The sequence below is a fragment of the Podarcis filfolensis genome (assembly GCF_964270895.1).
Source record: "Podarcis filfolensis genome assembly, chromosome: 18".
In the NCBI taxonomy this organism is placed as follows: Eukaryota; Metazoa; Chordata; class Lepidosauria; order Squamata; family Lacertidae; genus Podarcis; species Podarcis filfolensis.
The window spans coordinates 8,977,716-8,998,236 of NC_139622.1; the positions used below are offsets into that span (position 1 = coordinate 8,977,716).

General features: G+C 47.8%; 1 protein-coding gene across 2 annotated transcripts in view; it reads right to left on the minus strand.

Annotated features, from left to right (window-relative positions):
* LOC310753528 (uncharacterized protein) overlaps positions 1-20,521 on the minus strand; it is a 159,643-nt gene that overhangs the window by 121,088 nt on the left and 18,034 nt on the right. For both annotated transcript variants that reach the window (XM_083594915.1, XM_083594916.1), the window contains one exon: positions 11,842-12,178. The gene's annotated coding sequence lies outside the window, so the exon portion shown is untranslated. The remainder of the gene's footprint in view (positions 1-11,841; positions 12,179-20,521) is intronic.

Sequence of the window (20,521 nt, forward strand, 5' to 3'; positions counted from 1 at the left end):
TTAGGAAGGATATTAATAAACAACATATCCTCTCCTGCCACCCTGAACATTCCCATCTGGAGAAAGGGAAAGAGAGACAAAGGAAATTGCAGAAGCAATGTTTTGCCTCTGGAATGCAAACCAGGCACTGGTGTGTAAACGCTGGATAGCAGAAATCATGATTCGAAGCAGGAGGGAACCTTTTTTGCAGCGCAAAAGGGCCAGTGTACTAGACAACCTTCCTGTAAGTAAAGGTAAAGGGTAAAGGGACCCCTGACCATTAGGTCCAGTTGTGGCCGACTCTGGGGTTGCGGCGCTCATCTCGCTTTATTGGCCGAGGGAGCCGGCGTACAGCTTCCGGGTCATGTGGCCAGCAGGACTAAGCCGCTTCTGGCGAACCAGAGCAGCGCACGGAAACGCCGTTTACCTTCCCGCCGGAGTGGGACCTATTTATCAACTTGCACTTTGACGTGCTTTCGAACTGCTAGGTGGGCAGGAGCAGGGACCGAGCAACGGGAGCTCACCCCGTCGCAGGGATTTGAACCACCGACCTTCTGATCGGCAAGCCCTAGGCTCTGTGGTTTAACCCACAGCGCCACATGCAAATATGGGGAGAGCACTGAATACGGATTTTACCTCTGTAGAGCTGGCTTCTTTCTACAGACCCCTCTATTCACTATCCAAGCAAGAGTTCAAGGGCAATGAACTCAAACCAGGCTAAAACCCTTGAGACTGCCAACAAGGCCAGTTTCGCAAAGGCCTGTTGGAATAAAATGATCTCCGCCTGCAGCGGGTATAAGGCAAGGCAGGATCTAGCCTGGTTTCTCTAGGGAGGGAATTCCGACTGAAGGAATGTTTCTGTGCAGTCAGTCTGAAACGGGACCCAAAATCCCAATTTTTCCTCCTCCAAGGGAGCATTTCTAAAATGCATTAACTTGAGCTCTTGAGTCAATGTATAAACAGAAAGCCAGCTGTATAAACAAGTGCTCAAAGCCCTCTCCTTTATCAGTCTGGGACGGCAATGGATGGCCTTGCCAGTTCCGAGTGGAGCAGGGATGGCACATCTGGGTCTTATCTTACATCCTGACCACAAAGATGCACAGACCTTGTCAGGTCTGACAAGAGACCTGGGAACGGTGCCAGGAGCACTCTTAGAGTTGGTGACCTCCTGCCCCAAGATAAGAGTATAGGAACAGAAACAACCTTTTATGGTCTAGAGCAGTGTTCCCCAACCTTGGGCCTCCAGCTGTTTTCGGACTACAATTCCCATCATCCTTGACCACTGGTCTTGCTAGCGAGGGATGATGGGAGTTGTAGTCCAAAAACAGCTGGAGGCCCAAGGTTGGGGAACACTGGTCTAGAGTACCGGAACAGGAATATCTGTTTATGATGATGGATGTCAACTTACGTGTATAAGCTGACGTGGTTGGATTCCTGGGGAAGGGGGAGAGGGTGCCTGGAGGATATTTATACTGCATGAAATTTCTCATTTCTTTGGACTTGCTGTGGACTCACCACGCAAGTACCTTTCTGCTGCTCCGGAGAGCAGAAATAAAGAACTCTTTCTCTGGATCAAACCTTGGTGTCATTTGACTTCCTTCCTCCCCTCTGGGAGCAACGCAGACCCCACCAATCGGTAAAGTCTAATAAGGCTACACGACGTCTGGGAGGAGCCAACACCAAAAAGGCCCTCTCTGGTGTCCCTACCCAATGCGCTGGTGAGGGTGGTGGGACTGAGAACGGTGTTTCCCCCAAAGATCTTAGAGCCCAGGCAGGGAGAATAACGGTATTTCTGGCAGCCTGGGCCCAGAGTCGGTTTTTGGCCAAGCTGGGTGTGGCTGATGAGGAGTTAAAGGTCCGGCAGGATATGAGGTGGGGGCACCGACTTGGAGAAGCCCGGTCAGCCCTCCTTCCCCGCCCCGCCAAACCTACCGAGCATCTTCCAATTAGCAGCTTCGTCAGCGTTGACGCCAATCTACTGAAAGAAAACCTCGCGCGGAGCCCTCGGAAACTTCACCCTCGGGGGCATTCATTAAAAGTTTTAAAACACCTTGCTGTAGTGATGTGCTCCCCTCCTTTCTTCTCTCGACTTGGGCTCTGCCGCTGCTGCCAATTTAGCTAATTGGAAGTCTTGAAGCCTGACAGGCGGGCGACGTTCCTTCTCCTCTGGCATTCTTTGTCCTGCAGGCCCGACGTGGCAGATTCGGCAGCCGACTCCCGTTGTCGCTGCTTCTACTGATGTCAGCTTGAAGCCACTCTGTGTTTTCTCACCTTGTTTACTTATTAAAGCGGAATATAGGCAGCAGATCTTCCCCTGCTATTAAGCTGGAGTTGGGCGGTAATTTTGAGGTCAGACTCATCGCTGGAGCTTCATGATGGAGTGGGGAGCTTCATGATGGAGTGGGGATTCGAACCCTGATCTCCCAGGTCCTAGTCCGACACTTTAACCACTACACCACCCTGCCTTCCTGGAGTCCAGCTCTATAAATGAAGTTAGGGACTCAGGGTGGCTGTCACGGTCCGGTCTACGAGCGATCGAAGTCCCGGTTGAGGACGTCGGGACCGGGGGCAAGATGGCGGGGTGTGAGCAGGAACGAGAGTCCAGAAGCCAGGGGTCCGAGAGTCAAGAAGCAGGGAGTCACAAAGTCAAGGGTCTGAGGGTCGAGGAGCAAGGAGTCACAAAGTCAAGGGTCCGGGGGTCGAGAAGCAAGGAGTCACGAAGTCAGGAGTCCGAGGGTCGAGGAGCAAGGACTCATGAAGTCAAGGGTCCGAGAGTCAAGAAGCAGGGAGTCACAAAGTCAAGGGTCTGAGGGTCGAGGAGCAAGGAGTCACAAAGTCAAGGGTCCGAGGGTCGAGGAGCAGGGAGTCACGAAGTCAGGGGTCCAAGGGTCGAGGAGCAGGGAGTCACAAAGTCAGGGGTCCGAGGGTCGAGAAGCAAGGAGTCATGAAGTCAGGGGTCCGAGGATCAAGAATCGAGGAGTTACGAAGTCAAGGGTCGAGAAGCGAGGAGTCACAAAGTCAAGGGTCCGAGGTTTGAGAAGCAAGGAGTCATGAAGTCTGGGGCCTGAGGATCAGGAAGCAAGAAGCCAAACGCAGCAAGGCAGGAAACGTGTTGCTGTGACAAAGAGCCAAAGGGAAATGCTGACCTTATATCCCTTCCCGGCTCTTGCCACCAGGTGCAGCGAGTTACCAAGTGGCCTCACCTGTGCAGCCACGCCTTGCCTCTCCAGAACAAACTTAGGAAGGCCCCAGCCCTGCGAAGCCCTACTGGTCACAGGGCCTGGCTCCTGCACGCACTCCTGACGGTGGCGCTGTAGTCTAAACCACTGAGCCTCTTGGGCAAGCTGATCGGAAGGTCGGCGGTTCGAATCCCTGTGATGGAGTGAACTCCCGTTGCTCCATCCCAGCTCCTGCCAACCTAGCAGTTCGAAAGCATGCCAGTACAAGTAGATAAATAGGTATCACTATGGCAGGGAAGGTAAATGGTGTTTCCATGCACTCTGCTTTCCGTCACGGTGTCCCATTGCGCCAGAAGCGGTTTGGTCCCGCTAGCCACATGACCCAGAAAGCTGTCTGTGGACCAACTCTGGCTCCCTCGGCCTGAAAGCGAGATGACCGCCACAACCCCATAGTCACCTTTGGCTGGACTTAGCCGTCCAGGGGTCCTTTACCTTTTTTATATATAAATGATGTAGGCATTTATAGTAGGCATGTAAAGCAAAATGTCACTCTGATATATTTTCCTTGAAGCTTTGTTTAGTTCCAGATTCTTTTATTTGAGGTTTTCCTGTGTTGCAAACCGCCTTGAGATTTTTTTTTCCTTTAAAATATAAAGGGGTATAGAAATGTAATGAATAATAGCAGCAGCAACAGCAATAAAAAAAGAGTAGTAAATGTCGCAGCAAAAAGAAAAAGTTGCCTAGACGTTGCATTGTGGCTTAACAACAACAACAATAACAACTGTGTGTAATGATTTCTATTTTGCACTTTTACACAAATTTAATTTGGCAAGCAAAAGCAAATTATATTAATGCAACCAAAATGTTTTTTGTGGGCTTATTTAAAAAAAAAAAAATTCCCGTCGCGTTAGAACTTTATAGCATTCGTTGTTTTTGGAATTTGTGCACCAGTGCCCCCCAGAGGACAGTTTGGGCATAGCCGCTCAGAAACTTGACAGAACCTTTTGGAAGGTAATAACCTTTTTAAATAACCGCAGCCCCGATAAATATAGATTTGATGAATCAGTTGAAAATGTTAGTTGGCTGAAAGCTGGATTTTAATGAACCATGGTAAGAGGGAGAGAGAGGGAGACACACGTAGGGAAACGTTTGTGAAAAACTTTAGATAGCATGATACACTTTGTGATTAGTAAACTTCCTTCCTTCCTTAAGGAATGGTGACCAGAACCTCACACAATGGATTGTCTTCACTCTTACCCCTACCCAGAGTAGACTTACTGAAAAGAACAGAGACAGCTAACTTGAGCCCATTAATTTCAACAGGCCTACTCTGAGTAGGGGACAAGGGTGATGCTGTGGGTTAAACCACAGAGCCTAGGACTTGCCGATCCGAAGGTTGGCGGTTCGAATCCCCGCGACAAGGTGAGCTCCCATTGCTCGGTCCCTGCTCCTGCCCACCTAGCAGTTCCAAAGCACGTCAAAGTGCAAGTAGATAAATAGGTACCACTCCAGCGGGAAGGTAAACGGCGTTTCCGTGCGCTGCTCTGGTTCGCCAGAAGCGGCTTAGTCCTGCTGGCCACATGACCCGGAAGCTGTACGCCGGCTCCCTTGTCCAGTAAAGCGAGATGAGCGCTGCAACCCCAGAGTCGGCCACCACTGGACCTAATGGTCAGGGGTCCCCTTTACCTTTACCTTTACTCTGAGTAGAAGCAACATTACATACACCTCAGAATTTGTAGGAAGGGATTGCAATACCAGTGAGGGTATGTATGTATGTATGTATGTATGTATGTATTTGCTTCCTTTCCCAATTATCCCTGATAACTGGGAGCGGCTGCCAAGACCACATAACACCGGTCCTGAAAGACCCACTGTTATGTACTGAAGTTCTCACCCTGGGCCAGCAGGGGGATAATGTAGATAGTTTTCACTTAGGTCCACATATGCAAATAAGGGATTGAAGGTGACGTTCAGTGATTGGATAGTTACAGAAAGTTGTTACAGTTACAGTTGCGTGGTAAAAAAGGTAAAGGGACCCCTGACCATTAGGTCCAGTCATGGCCGACTCTGGGGTTGTGGCGCTCATCTCGCTTTACTGGCCGAGGGAGCCGGCGTACAGCTTCCGGGTCATGTGGCCAGCAGGACTAAGCCGCTTCTGGTGAACCAGAGCAGCGCACGGAAACGCCGTTTACCTTCCCGCCGGAGTGGTACCTATTTATCTACTTGCACTTTGATGTGCTTTCGAACTGCTAGGTTGGCAGGAGCAGGGACCGAGCAACGGGAGCTCACCCCGTCATTGCGGGGATTTGAACCGCCGACCTTCTGATCGGCAAGTCCTAGGCTCTACCCACAGCTGTAAAATCTTGATTTGAAAAACCAAATAAACAAATTTACAAAAAAAGAAGAAGTCGTCGTTCCAAAGTTGGCCGTGGTGAAGCCAATGCTGGGAACAGTTCCATTTCCCAGGAAAACCCACATTCCCCATCAACAAAAGACGCTTTTCCTGCAGCCGGGGTAAGGAAATCAAACCGCATTAACGAGCGCCGTCGAGCTTAATGATAACTGGATGAAACGAAAGTTCTGCTCTTGGACAAGAAGCCTGAGAAAGCAAGTTTCATTATCCAGGAATGCATTCCATGTGGCCATGTGCCATTCCTGCTTCTCGCAACCTCGTCTCCCCGCGCATAGCATGCGCTGTCTGTATCAACAAGGCCTCCGCTCCCATTAGAGACGCATTGCGCTCAAAGTATCCATGCCATTTCCTTCTCTGTGGGGATTTTGTAGTATCTGATTTCTCTGGCAGCAGGGGTAATAAACTTTTCTCCCTGGTTTCCTGGCAGTCTCTCAGAAGGCTTCTTCCCACTGGGTGACAACCAAGCAGGAATTACAGGGGTTTTTCCTTTTTTTTGAGCAGCCAAGAGAATCCCCTTTAACCGAAAATGCAATGTGTGCAACCTGATGATGATGTCCTCCTATTGAATTTATTTTTTAATCCTTCCTGATCATTAGCGGGGATGGCCTTTGATGGGAGAATTTGCATCGGCCAAATGGACAAGTTCAGAGAGAAGTTCAGGGAAAGGTTAGCTCTGTGCAAGGCTGGGTTTAGGTTTGATGAGGCCCTCAGCTCCTGAAGGTAATGGGGTCCTTTCTATGTCCAGCTGTCCTTTGTCAACAACAAATGGTCACTGTTTTTTTGTGTTGAATCTATGCTATATGGTCATTTATGGACCTAATAGGTATCTCAAGCCATTTGCCCACATTGCCCTGCAACCAGTCCATGCAGAATGCAGGCACCCTATATATAGAAAGGAGCAAACCAGGGATATTTTAGGGAGCAGGCTAGCGGGGGGGGGCATGACTTACATCAGAGGAGCCGACACAACACAAATCACTGCTGCTGTATGTAGGTTTTGTAATAAACGAAAATCTGCCCTTATTCCCTTATGGGGGACAACAAGAGCCCTTTGTAGGTTCTCCATCGGTCGGAGGAAAAAAACAGAGGCCAACCAGAGAATATTGAGAAGCAAAGCAGCTAGTAAGCCTGATCTTTATTGAACCGTTGCAACAGGGTGCTCTCTTCACACACAAGAGAAGGAGGAGGACCCAGAATGAAGGTGTGTCCGCCCTTTCAATTGCCACCTTGGAGTCAAAGACCACCCCCAGAAACATCATACCTACATCATAGGAAGGGCAGGCTAAGGCAGAAATCTGAGTGGGTTAGGTAAAGGTAAAGGGACCCCTGACCATTAGGTCCAGTTATGGCCAACTCTGGGGTTGTGGCGCTCATCTCGCTTTATTGGCCGAGGGAGCCGGCGTACAGCTTCCGGGTCATGTGGCCAGCAGGACTAAGCCGCTTCTGGCGAACCAGAGCAGCGCACGGAAACGCCGTTTACCTTCCCGCCAGAGTGGTACCTATTTATCTACTTGCACTTTGACGGGCTTTCGAACTGCTAGGTGGGCAGGAGCAGGGACCGAGCAACGGGAGCTCACCCCGTCATTGCGGGGATTCGAACCACCAACCTTCTGATCGGCAAGCCCTAGGCTCTGTGGTTTAACCCACAGCGCCACCTGCATCCCTTGTCTGGCAAGTTACCTGTTAATGTTTACTGGATTGATACCCTGGGGAGCCTGGCCACTCTTTTGTAATGATAAGTACCGTATTTTTCGCTCTATAAGACGCACCAGACCATAAGACGCACCTAGTTTTTGGAGGAGGAAAACAAGAAAAAAAATATTCTGAATCCCAGAAGCCAGAACAGCAAGAGGGATCACTGCGCAGCGAACGCAGCGATCCCTCTTGCTGTTCTGGCTTCTGGGACAGCTGCACAGCCTGCATTCACTCCATAAGACGCACACACATTTCCCCTTACTTTTTAGGAGGGAAAAAGTGAGTCTTATAGAGCAAAAAATACGGTACTTAGTTCCTGAGCCAGGTCACAGGCTCGCCCCATTCATACACAGATATACCCTTAAGACAGGATTTGTGAAGGAAAAGGCAATGGGGAGGCTTTTCCGTTTGACCTTGCAGAGAAAACACCTGGTCAGCCTGGGAGTCAAAATGGCTCCATAGCTGCTCTCCTGTGCAGCTTCAGATATGTGGCCTATATTTCTATGTACGTATTTGCTTGGTACATTCATGAACCTTTATTATATGCATAAGACCTTAAATTATTTATTTCAGTTTTATTTTGTTTTCTTAATCTTATATTTTGGAAATGTACATCCAGGTGTTTTTCCTTTAAATTTTTTTGGGGCCCCCAAGAGAGCAGGGCCCTAAGCTATAGCTTGTTTAGCTTATACGTAAATCTGGCACTGCTTGTGTGTAAAGAGGGGGAAACCACAGGAGGGAAGAAGGCTCTTAGGCTTGAATCCTGCTTTCAGGCTTCGCATCCTGTTGGCCACTGTGAGAACAGGATGCTAGACTACATGGGGTCAGCTTATGGTCTCATGGGGCCTCTCCAGCTCAGTTTTGTGCACACTGTTGCAGGAATTTATGTATAGGTTGGGGGGGTTTGCCCCTCCAGCAGATAACACGCACATGCAGCCCACTTCCAAAATCAGCACCATCGCTTTTGTGGCCTTTGCGATTTGTCCCCACAAAACACTTCATCGCAGTTTCTTCCTATCTATTCCAAGGGCCTCTGCTGCACGATACCAAATGTAAGAATTCACTGATCAATGTACATTGGTACCTCGGGTTACATACGCTTCAGGTTACAGACTTCGCTAACCCAGAAATAGTACCTCGGGTTAAGAACTTTGCTTCAGGATGAGAACAGAAATCGTGCTCCGGCGGCGCGGCAGCAGCAGGAGGCCCCATTAGCCTGAAGTGGTGCTTCAGGTTAAGAACAGTTTTAGGTTAAGCCGAATAAGTTGCAAGGAACTCGACGTTCGGAAAGACTTTCTGACAGTGAGAGCTGTTCTGCAGTGGAACAGACTCCCACGAGAGGTGATGGATTCTCCTTCTTTGGAGGTTTCTAAACAGAGGTTGGATGGTCAGGAATGCTTTAGCCGAGATTCCTGCATTGCAGCGGGTTGGAATAGATGAACCCTGGGTGTCCATTCCAACTCAAAGATTCTGTGATTTGAGGAGCTGGGGATGGAGCCAGGGTCCTTTGGCTCTGTCCCTGAGCTCTGGTCCTCTCTTGCCTCATCCTTTACTACATAAAGGGACGCGGGTAGCGCTGTGGGTTAAACCACAGAGCCTAGGACTTGCCGATCAGAAGGTCGACGGTTCGAATCCCCGTGACAGGGTGAGCTCCCGTTGCTCGGTCCCTGCTCCTGCCCACCTAGCAGTTCGAAAGCACGTCAAAGTGCAAGTAGATAAATAGGTACCACTCCGGCGGGAAGGTAAACGGCGTTTCCGTGTGCTGCTCTGGTTCGCCAGAAGCGGCTTAGTCCTGCTGGCCACATGACCCGAAAGCTGTACGCCGGCTCCCTCGGCCTATAGAGCGAGATGAGCGCTGCAACCCCAGAGTCGGCCACGACTGGACCTAATGGTCAGGGGTCCCTTTATCTTACGACGTAAAGATCAGCGCTTCCCTGAGGCGGTCAAGAGGTCATCTTCTCAACCCCCTCGCCACAACCTGTCCTTCAGCGCTAGAGGGCTGTTTACATCGAAGGATGTGAGGTGCTGCTGATTCTTTTAAAAAATGCATGCTTTGCTGCACCACAGACTTCAAAACTCCAAGTTTGACAACCATAGGAAAGCGCAGGCATACATTTCCTGTTGTCTCCACAAATCCCGGCGCTGGGTCCCCTCCACAGTCCTCCTGGCCTTGGCATATCTGCAGATTTTCCAGCCTTGGAATGATTTGCCCTTCACCCTGTCCTCCAAACCCATTGTTTCCCTCAAGTGGGTCTGCGGTCCCCTTCTTGCGAAATAGATGCCTTCCTTTCCTGCACAGCCAGGCTCTTATTTCTGGACACTTCGGCGCTTTGGGAGAAAAGCGCTGAGGCCACCAGTTCCCTTTCTTCTCAACCTTGAGGGTGACAGATGTCAGTCTGGAACGCCAAGTGTCCTTTATCCTCCTCCACCGCCGCCAACCCTGCTTGGCTCTTTCTCTCTTTCCTGAGGTCCGCAGTTGGCAAGGGGGAATTTGGAGGGGAAGACCAAAGGCCAGGCCAGCATCCTGTTTTTGCAGTGGCCAACTGGGCGCCCACACAATGCTCACCAGTTGACGTGAGGAGGGTACAGGAGGGGTGCAGGTGGCACTGTGGTCTCAAACACTGTTATGTACTGAGTTGAATAGGGTCCAGAATGCAGCAGTCTGATTGGTCCTAGAACAATAGGGTCCAGAATGCAGCAGTCTGATTGGTCCTAGAACAATAGGGTCCAGAATGCAGCAGTCTGATTGGTCCTAGAACAATAGGGTCCAGAATGCAGCAGTCTGATTGGTCCTAGAACAATAGGATCCAAAATGCAGCAGTCTGATTGGTCCTAGAACAATAGGGTCCAGAATGCAGCAGTCTGATTGGTCCTAGAAGAATAGGATCCAAAATGCAGCAGTCTGATTGGTCCTAGAAGAATAGGATCCAAAATGCAGCAGTCTGATTGGTCCTAGAACAATAGGGTCCAGAATGCAGCAGTCTGAATGGCCCTAGAAGAATAGGGTCCAGAATGCAGCAGTCTGATTGGTCCTAGAACAATAGGATCCAAAATGCAGCAGTCTGATTGGTCCTAGAACAATAGGATCCAAAATGCAGCAGTCTGATTGGTCCTAGAACAATAGGGTCCAGAATGCAGCAGTCTGATTGGTCCTAGAACAATAGGATCCAAAATGCAGCAGTCTGATTGGTCCTAGAACAATAGGGTCCAGAATGCAGCAGTCTGATTGGTCCTAGAAGAATAGGATCCAAAAGGCAGCAGTCTGATTGGTCCTAGAACAATAGGATCCAAAATGCAGCAGTCTGATTGGTCCTAGAACAATAGGGTCCAGAATGCAGCAGTCTGATTGGTCCTAGAAGAATAGGATCCAAAATGCAGCAGTCTGATTGGTCCTAGAAGAATAGGATCCAAAATGCAGCAGTCTGATTGGTCCTAGAACAATAGGGTCCAGAATGCAGCAGTCTGAATGGCCCTAGAAGAATAGGGTCCAAAATGCAGCATTCTGATTGGTACTAGAACAATTGGATCCAAAATGCAGCAGTCTGATTGGTCCTAGAACTATAGGATCAAAAATGCAGCAGTCTGATTGGTCCTAGAACAATAGGGTCCAGAATGCAGCAGTCTGATTGGTCCTAGAACAATAGGATCAAAAATGCAGCAGTCTGATTGGTCCTAGAACAATAGGGTCCAGAATGCAGCAGTCTGATTGGTCCTAGAAGTATAGGGTCCAGAATGCAGCAGTCTGATTGGTCCTAGAACAATAGGATCCAGAATGCAGCAGTCTGATTGGCCCTAGAACAATAGGGTCCAAAATGCAGCAGTCTGATTGGTCCTAGAACAATAGGATCCAAAATGCAGCAGTCTGATTGGTCCTAGAACAATAGGATCCAAAATGCAGCAGTCTGATTGGCCCTAGAACAATAGGGTCCAGAATGCAGCAGTCTGATTGGTCCTAGAAGTATAGGGTCCAGAATGCAGCAGTCTGATTGGTCCTAGAACAATAGGGTCCAGAATGCAGCAGTCTGATTGGTCCTAGAAGAATAGGGTCCAGAATGCAGCAGTCAGATTGGTCCTAGAACAATGCAGCAGTATGATTGGTCTGCAGGAAACACCCAATCCAGCTCCAGGTGGAAGTGAATCCGCAACCTGATTGGCCTACAGGAGAATTCCGGAATTAGCCAATCACGTGCAGCTCATTGTGTAAATAATGTATATAAAGCAGATAATTTGGGGAAACTTTCATTCCCTCCTCACCACTATGAGCTGAATAAAGAGCATGAAATCCACTGTCGACTCTGAGTACCGTATTTTTCGCTCTATAAGACTCATTTTTTCCCTCCTCAAAAGTAAGGGGAAATGCGTGTGCGTCTTATGGAGCGAATGCAGGCTGCGCAGCTATCCCAGAAGCCAGAACAGCAAGAGGGATTGCTGCTTTCACTGCACAGCGATCCCTCTTGCTGCTCTGGCTTCTGGGATTCAGAATTTTTTTTTTCTTGCTTTCCTCCTCCAAAAACTAGGTGCGTCTTGTGGTCTGGTGCATCTTATCGAGCGGAAAATACGGTATATTTCAGACACTGAGCCTCTTGTTGAGTCGGAATCTCCTTCCTTGCAACTTGAAGCCATGGTTTTGAGTCCTACCCTCTAGAGCATGCCAAAGCAAGAATGCTCCCTCTTCCATGTGATAGCCCTTAAGATATCTGAAGATGGCTCTCACATCTCCTCTCATTCTCCACTTTTCTAGTCTAAACACACCCAGCTCCTTCAAATACTCCTCATAAGGCTTTTGTTTCCAGACCCTGGATCATCTCGGTTACCCTCCTCTGCATACCTTCTAGCTTGTCAGTATCCTTCTTAAATTCTGCTGCCTAGAACTGGACACAGTACAGTGGTAAAGGTAAAGGCAAAGGGACCCCTGACCATTAGGTCCAGTCGTGGCTGACTCTGGGGTTGCGGCGCTCATCTCGCTTTACTGGCCGAGGGAGCCGGCGTACAGCTTCCAGGTCATGTGGCCAGCAGGACGAAGCCGCTTCTGGCGAACCAGAGCAGCGCACAGAAACGCCGTTTACCTTCCTGCTGGAGCAGTACCTATTTTTCTACTTGCACTTTGGCGTACTTTCGAACTGCTAGGTGGGCAGGAGCTGGGACCGAGCAACGGGAGCTCACCCCATCGCGGGGATTCGAACCGCCGACCTTCTGATCGGCAAGTCCTAGGCTCTGTGGTTTAACCCACAGCACCACCCTCGTCCCTCCCTAGTCTGTAGCTGACCTAAATTCATTGAGTACAATGGAGTTCCTAGTTAAACCTGCCCTTTGTGCAGAACCATGAGATCTAGAATCTTGGTCTCAGTGAGACTCAAGGGCTTGTGTCTTCTTGAATACCTCTTTGTCAGTTCCTAAGCTCCTCGTTCCATGATGGCAAACCTCTAAAAAAAGAAAACAAACGCCCCTGTTTAAAAACCCGCTTCCTAAACCAGTTATAAACTGATTAGCTGATGACCCGACGGATAAGACGACAGGAAAACAAGCAGCCTTAGCTAAACACCCAAGAGGGCTTTCCGGAATCGGCAGATTTTCGGACCTGCCTTTGTGCAGAAAATCAAGGCCAAAGGTTTGGGTGGTTTGCTGGCGATGGGTGGCTGTCCGAAGGAGAGAGAGACGTCCACTCGAAAATATGTCCGCTAGAAACTTAGACAATGCTGGGGATTTTTGTGGAGTGCTTGCTAGTGCATTTCCTAAGCACCGCAGAACGGATTTTCATTGTTGTCGTTCCGTGGCTTGGATTCTCTCTGCCCTGGAAGCGGAGATTAATTTCTCTCCAGGAGTCAAAGGTGAGAGGAAAGCACACTTAAATCAAGGGGTCAGAAGTGCAGCTTCCAAGAATGGGGAAACTGGGGAATACCAGAAAGCCTTGAGTGTTTCCATTGTGCTCCAAACTTGCCTAAATCCATGCGCCTCCATGTGGATCTCATTGGTCATTGCCAGGGCTGGATTTAGGTTTGATGAGGCCCTCAGCTACTGAAGGTAATGGGGCCCTTTCTATGTCCAGCTATCCTTTGTCAACAACAAATTGTTGCTGGCTTTTTTGTGTGTTGAATATATGCTACATGGTAATTTATGGACCAAAAAGAAGGCTGATCGCCGAAGAATGGATGCTTTTGAATTCTGGTCCTGGAGGAGACTCTTGAGAGTCCCATGGACTGCAAGAAGATCAAACCTCTCCATTCGGAAGGAAATCAGCCCTGAGTGCTCACTGGAAGGACAGATCGTGAAGCTGAGGCTCCAAGACTTTGGCCACGTCATGAGAAGAGAAGACTCCCTGGAAAAGACCCTGATGTTGGGAAAGATGGAGGGCACAAGGAGAAGGGGACGACAGAGGACGAGATGGTGGGACAGTGTTCTCGAAGCTACCAGCATGAGTTTGACCAAACTGTGGGAGGCAGTGGAAGACAGGAGGGCCTGGCGTGCTCTGGACCATGGTGTCACGAAGAGTCACGAAGAGTCGGACACGACTAAACGACTAAACAACAACAACAATGATGGGTATCTAAAGCCATTTGCACATAACAAAACATGTACTTTATCAAAGTAATTGTTGAACTGAAATGCAATTAAGAAGAAGGATATTAATAGTGAAGTGCATTTAAGAAGGATATTAATAGTGAAGTGCATTTAAGAAGAAGTATATTAATAGGGAAATAATTATTAAGCTCTAACTTAGAATGATTTTTTTTATTCATAACAAACTTAATAATGCAAACACATTGGCATTTGGCAAAAGTTCATTTAGAAACACAATTGACAAAGACTGATACTCTAGTCTCTATAAATAACACGAAATAATAAGAGGTGTAAATATATGATGCAAACTACTAATAATTATAAATAACTTTATTAATATGAAGTTAATATGAAATTAAGTGTTATAGGTAAAGGTAAAGGGACCCCTGACCATTAGGTCCAGACTCGGACGACTCTGGGGTTGCGGCGCTCATCTCGCTTTATTGGCCAAGGGAGTACAGCTTCCGGGTATGTGGCCAGCAGGACTAAGCCGCTTCTGGCGAACCAGAGCAGCGCACGGAAACGCCATTTACCTTCCCGCCGGAGCGGTACCTATTTATCTACTTGCACTTTGACGTGCTTTTGAACTGCTAGGTTGGCAGGAGCTGGTACAGAACAACGGGAGCTCACCCTGTCATGGGGATTCGAACCGCTGACCTTCTGATCGGCAAGCCCTAGGCTCTGTGGTTTAACCCACAGCGCCACCCACATCCCTTTAAGTTAAGTGTTAAATTTAAATTAAGTGTTATAACCTGTAGTTAATACAACACATTTTTATACAATATCAATGTCAATATTCAAGATTGAATGTATTGCCCTCGGCTGGACTTGAGGGACAATTCCAACAGATTGCACACGAAAAACGCTTATGTCCCTGTGGAGATGGCAGTCTTGAAACAGTGGTGCATGCCCTTCTGGCTTGCCCTCTTATAAAGACTTGAGGAATGAGATTATCAGCCCTCTTTTATTGTCCATCCCGGGTCGCCCAGCCACTGCCCCAGTGTCCTTTCTCTTGGCAGATCAAGATGAGCAGGCGACATGGCAGATGCAAGTGATAGACTATATGGAGATGGCAGAAATGACCGGCAGAATTCGAGACCTGGGAGAAGAGTTGATGGAAGAGGACTGGAAAAAGTTCAAGGATTATCTACAGAAATATAGTAAATTGTTTGAATGTTAAAATGATGTGGGATGTAAAGGTAACACGGCATTTGGGATATGGTTAAAAGAGGCATGAAAAAGGGGATCTAAAAAAGAGGGGAAATTAGAGATATAACAAGTGGGAGTACACAATTATAAACGAGATGTGAAAGAGGGCTAGAATTTGCTGAATTTGACAGAATAAAGAGGAACACAAAAAAGGGAGATGTGAGGAGGTCAGGAAAGAGGGATATAGAACCTTGAAATTTAAAAGTGGATTCTTTTTCTTTTTCTTCTTTTATTAAGTGTGTATTTTTTGTTTTTTGTGTTGATATGTATTTGTTTGATTTTTATGTGTTGTAAAATCCTAATAAACATTTATTTAAAAAAAAAAAGATGAGCAGGCGACAGCAAAGGTGGCAAGGTTTTTAGCTGGGGCAATCAGAATAAGATCCACTATTCAACGGTTGATTCAGGACCCTAAAGTGGGTTTTATAGAACTGACTTTTCATTTCTGTTCTTTGTATATCGTGTTGTTGCTTTGCTGCTATGGGCTATGGCCGATGACTGACGCAAATAAAGATTCATTCATTCTGCACCTTTTTGAAACCACGTTCTTTATATAATAATAATTTATTATTTACACCCCGCCCATCTGGCTGAGTTTCCCCAGCCACTCTGGGCGGCTTCCAATCAAGTGTTAAAAACAATACAGCATTAAATATTAAAAACTTCCCTAAACAGGGCTGCCTTCAGATGTCTTTTAAAGAGAAGATAACTGCTTATTTCCTTCACATCTGACGGGAGGGCGTTCCACTGGGAGGGCGCCACCACCGAGAAGGCCCTCTGTCTAGTTGCCTGTAACCTCACTTCTCGCAATGAGGGAACCGCCAAAAGGCCCTCGGTGCTGGATCTCAGTGTCCGGGCTGAACGATGGGGGTGGAGACGCTCCTTCAGGGATACTGGGCCGTTTAGGGCTTTCAAGGTCAGCACCAACACTTTGAATTGTGCTCAGAAACGTACTGGGAGCCAATGCAGATCTCTCAGGACCGGTGTTATGTGGTCCCGGCGGCCACTCCCAGTCCCCAGTCTAGCTCCCGCATTCTGGATTAATTGCAGTTTCCAGGTCACCTTCAAAGGTAGCCCCACGTAGAGCGCATTGCAGTAGTCCAAGCGGGAGATAACCAGAGCATGCACCACTCTGGGGAGAAAGTCCGCAGGCAGGTAGGGTCTCATCCTGCGTACCAGATGGAGCTGCCCTGGACACAGAATTGACCTGCGCCTCCATGGACAGCGGTGAGTCCAAAATGACTCCCAGGCTGCGCACCTGGTCCTTCAGGGGTACAGGTACCCCGTTCAGGACCAGGGAGTTATTTCCCCAAAGATGCTGAACTTTAGGCCCTCCAGAAATTGCTGGCCATCCTTGCCTAAAAGCATTGACCATACTGGGGGGACTGTGGAGAGCTGGGGTGCAGCCTCTGCAGGGCCACAGCTTCCCTTGTCCTTGGCGTAAGTTTTATTTTATTTCTTTTGGGAGGAAAGTTCTACTTACAAGTAGTTCCAAGGCTGGCTGCAGCCAAGCCAATGGCAGGAAGGAACTTATTTCCCAGAAAGACCAACTTTCCCATAAACAAGAGGCAGTATCCCTGCAGCCAAGGCAAGGTATCTTGCGGAAATAAAACTGCATTAATGAGCGCCCTCGACCTTACCTCCTCCGATCTTCTTATGCCATTTCCCAATTTCTCGTCTTCCGCGAACTTGAGGCTTTCTTCACTAAGCGCTAGAGCATCTCTTTTGCATGCAGAAGGTCGCAGGGGCAGTTTTTTATGTTCTGTTTCCCAGTTCGCTCCACACCCATTGGCAACTTTTTAAAAAAGGAAATGTTGTGCGAAAGCCGGTCTGCCTATTCCTGCCTTGCTTTTGTACCCAATTTTACATTGTCCTGCTTATTATTAATTATTATTATTATTATTATTATTATTATTATTATTATTATTACAGCAACTTACTCCCCTAATATGAAGCAATTTTGCACATTATTTTAATAGTAGTAGTAGTAAGGTAAAGGTAAAGGGACCCCTGACCATTAGGTCCAGTCGTGGCTGACTCTGGGGTTGCGGCGCTCATCTCGCTTTATTGACAGCTTCCGGGTCATGTGGCCAGCAGGACTAAGCCGCTTCTGGCGAACCAGAGCTGCGCACGGAAACACCGTTTACCTTCCCGCCGGAGTGGTACCTATTTATCTACTTGCACTTTGACGTGCTTTTGAACTGCTAGGGTGGCAGGAGCAGGGACCGAGCAACGGGAGCTCACCCCGTCATTGCTGGGATTCGAACCGCCGACCTTCTGATCGGCAAGTCCTAGGCTCTGTGGGTTAACCCACAGCACCACCCACATCCCTGTAGTAGTAGTAGTAGTAGTAGTAGTAGTAATAATAATAATAATAATAATAATAATTTATTACCTATATCCCGCCCATTTGGCCAGGTCTCCCCAACCACTCTGGGCGGCTCCCAACAGAACATTAAAAACACAGTAAAACATCAAACATTACAAACTTCCTTAAACAGGGCTGCCTTCAGATGTCTCCTAGAAAGTTGTTTATTGAGGGGGCCACTAGGTGGCGCATCGGAAGATGGCTGACAATAACATCTCTCCGACCCACACGAGGTAATTTGGAGGCTATGATGGGGGTAATTAGCCTCCTTAACCCCCCCAGGATGGTGGGGGGGACGGCCCTTGCCTGCTGTGCCCTATACCACCCCCGAATTTGTGGGGGTGGGGGCACTAGGCACAAAGCCCTCCTGTGGGATTTCGGCACTCCTTGATGCCGTCTCTGATCCGCGCCTCTAGTTTGCAAGAATCTTCAAAAGAAACAATTTGGACGAGATAAATTGCACATACTTCAAGGAAAAAGGGGGAGTAAAGACTGCTGACAGAAGAGATCTCTGATAACAAGGCAAGAATAAAATATGAGAAGATACGACAAGATACGGTATTGCAAATGACTGAGGGGGGAGGGGGGAAAAACCTTCCATTCCTTTTTACGTGATTTAACAAGAATCCCCTCCCCTAATAAGTCAGAACTTTAAGGACTTAAGCTGTGATTTAAGGCTGTGTGGAGATAAACTTTCGAACCAAAGCAATGTTTCAAGACGAAGCTGGAAAGTTAAGAGTTTTGGAATGACGCAGTTAAAAATGCCGTCGCCATCTTGGGAGGCATTGTTGGAGCTCTTGGGTCTGGGAGGAGAAAGAGAGAAATAGTGCTGTTTACATATCATGGATTAACTCCTCCGTGGGATTTAAGAGCGAAAAATGCCTGATTTATGATGGAAAGAGTGATGTTATCTACGAAGGAGATATATGGAAACCATCTGGACTTAGATTGGAAGAACGGGAAATTCACACAGGATTATTATATTTGCTTATCGGCTTAAGGAGACTAACAGAAGAGATCGTAAAAGAAAAAGAGAAATTATATGAACAAGATATGATGTGGAAACACCAAGATAAGACTGGATAGAATTAGGAACTTTGTCTGGACTGATTGGGACTGATTTGGACACTAACGCAGTAATAAGAAGATGATTTGAATCCCCCTTTGGATCTTGAAGTATGGGTTCCCCCAACAAAATTTAAAAATTTGGCTTTGTAATTTGGAATTTATGTGATGTGATTTAATTTGATGTGATTGGCCAGTTAATAAAAATTATTTTTAAAAAAAAAAAAAGAAAGTTGTTTATTGTCGCCTGGGAGGAGCCACCACCGAGAAGGCCCTCTCGAGACAGACAGGTGCCAGCAACAAACTCTGAGTTGGACTAACATTGCATGCTTTATTATCTATTTACTTATTTTTGTGATATGCACACTGCTTGATGGCAAGAAAGAAAACCTCAAAGTGGTTTAGAAAAATGAAACGACCAATAGAATTTTTAATCTTTTGTTTGGAAGCCGCCCAGAGTGGCTGGGGAAACCCAGCCAGACGGGCGGGGTATAAATACCGTATTTTTCGATCCATAAGACACACTTTTTTCCTCCCTCCTGAAAAGTAAGGGGAAATGTCTGTGCGTCTTATGGAGCGAATGTGTGGTCCCTGGAGCCGAATTGCCCAGGGGCAAAAAGCAGATCATGCTTTTTTTTTTTTTTGAAAGAGGGAAGGGGGTGTTGAAACAAAACCGCTGATTGGTAAGCAATCGGGAGGGAGATAAGGGACGCGATCAAGGAGGCTGCCTGGGAGTGGGGAGGTAAAGACAGCGAACTTGCAAGGAGAGGAGACAGGAATACTAAAGCAATGAGGAGAGAAATTAGAAGAAAAGGAGGAGCAAAAAACTGCTCCAGCTAAGGAAAAGACACTAAGGCAAGCAAGAGGGAAGGGGGTGTTGAAAGGAAGCAGCTGATCAGCAAGCGATCAGGAGGGAGATAAGGGAGGCTAGCGATAAATGAGGCTGCCTGGGAGGGGGGGTAAAAGCCCATGGATCCTCAGGAATTTTGCATTGGGTCACCCCAAATTCACCATCAGATCACATAGCATGTCCATGGCTACATTCTGCACCAAAAAACCCATGCACCCACTGTTGCGTGGGGCCGCAATGGCGCAAAAACGTGGTTACAAAGCACAGATCCACATGGATCCTCAGGATTTTTGCATTGGGCTACCCCAAACTCACCATCAAACCACGTCTGTGGCCACAGCATGAACCACAAAAATCATACATCCACTGTTTCGTGCAGAATATTTGTTTTCTTGTTTTCCTTCTCTAAAAACTAGGTGCGTCTTATGGCCAGGTGCGTCGAAAAATACGGTAATAAATTGTTGTTGTTTCTATGGGTGTCATTTTTTGGACATTGGTCTGCAGAGGCAGCAAGGCTGCTCCTCCATGGGGCTGCCCCAGTTTCCTTCACAGTCCTCGCCGCCTTGGACTCCTTTGAAACAGCAAACCTTGGAAGGAAAAGGGTGAGGCCAGCATCAAACATAGCTGGCCGAGTTTCTGTTTGTCTACGAGCTGACCTTTTCATAAATCTGACAAATCTTTTGGAGTGAAAACACAGAGATTAGAAACTGGCAAGGCCTCCTCTGATTCCACGGTTTTTCAGTGGAAAAGAGAAGGAAGCTTACGAATTTCGTTGGAAACACGATTTAAAAATGTGACATTGAGGTGGGTTTTCCTACCACGCAAGTGTCCGTTCCACCAAAGGCCAGAGGGTAGCGTAAGGCCAAAGGATTTCTGCATCTGTGAAACTTTCCCCCTTCCCCATGCCAATTTCATCGGGCACCTCTCCCCCCGCCCTACTCCTGTTAAGGTACACCAGATACATTACCTTGCCGACAAAGGTCCATATAGCTAAAGCTATGGTTTTCCCAGTAGTGATGTATGGAAGTGAGAGCTGGACCATAAAGAAGGCTGATCACTGAAGAATGGATGCTTCAGAATTCTGGTGCTGGAGGAGACTCTGGAGAGTCCCATGGACTACAAGAAGATCAAACCTCTCCATTCGGAAGGAAATCAGCCCTGAGTGCTCACTGGAAGGACAGATCCTGAAGCTGAGGCTCCAAGAC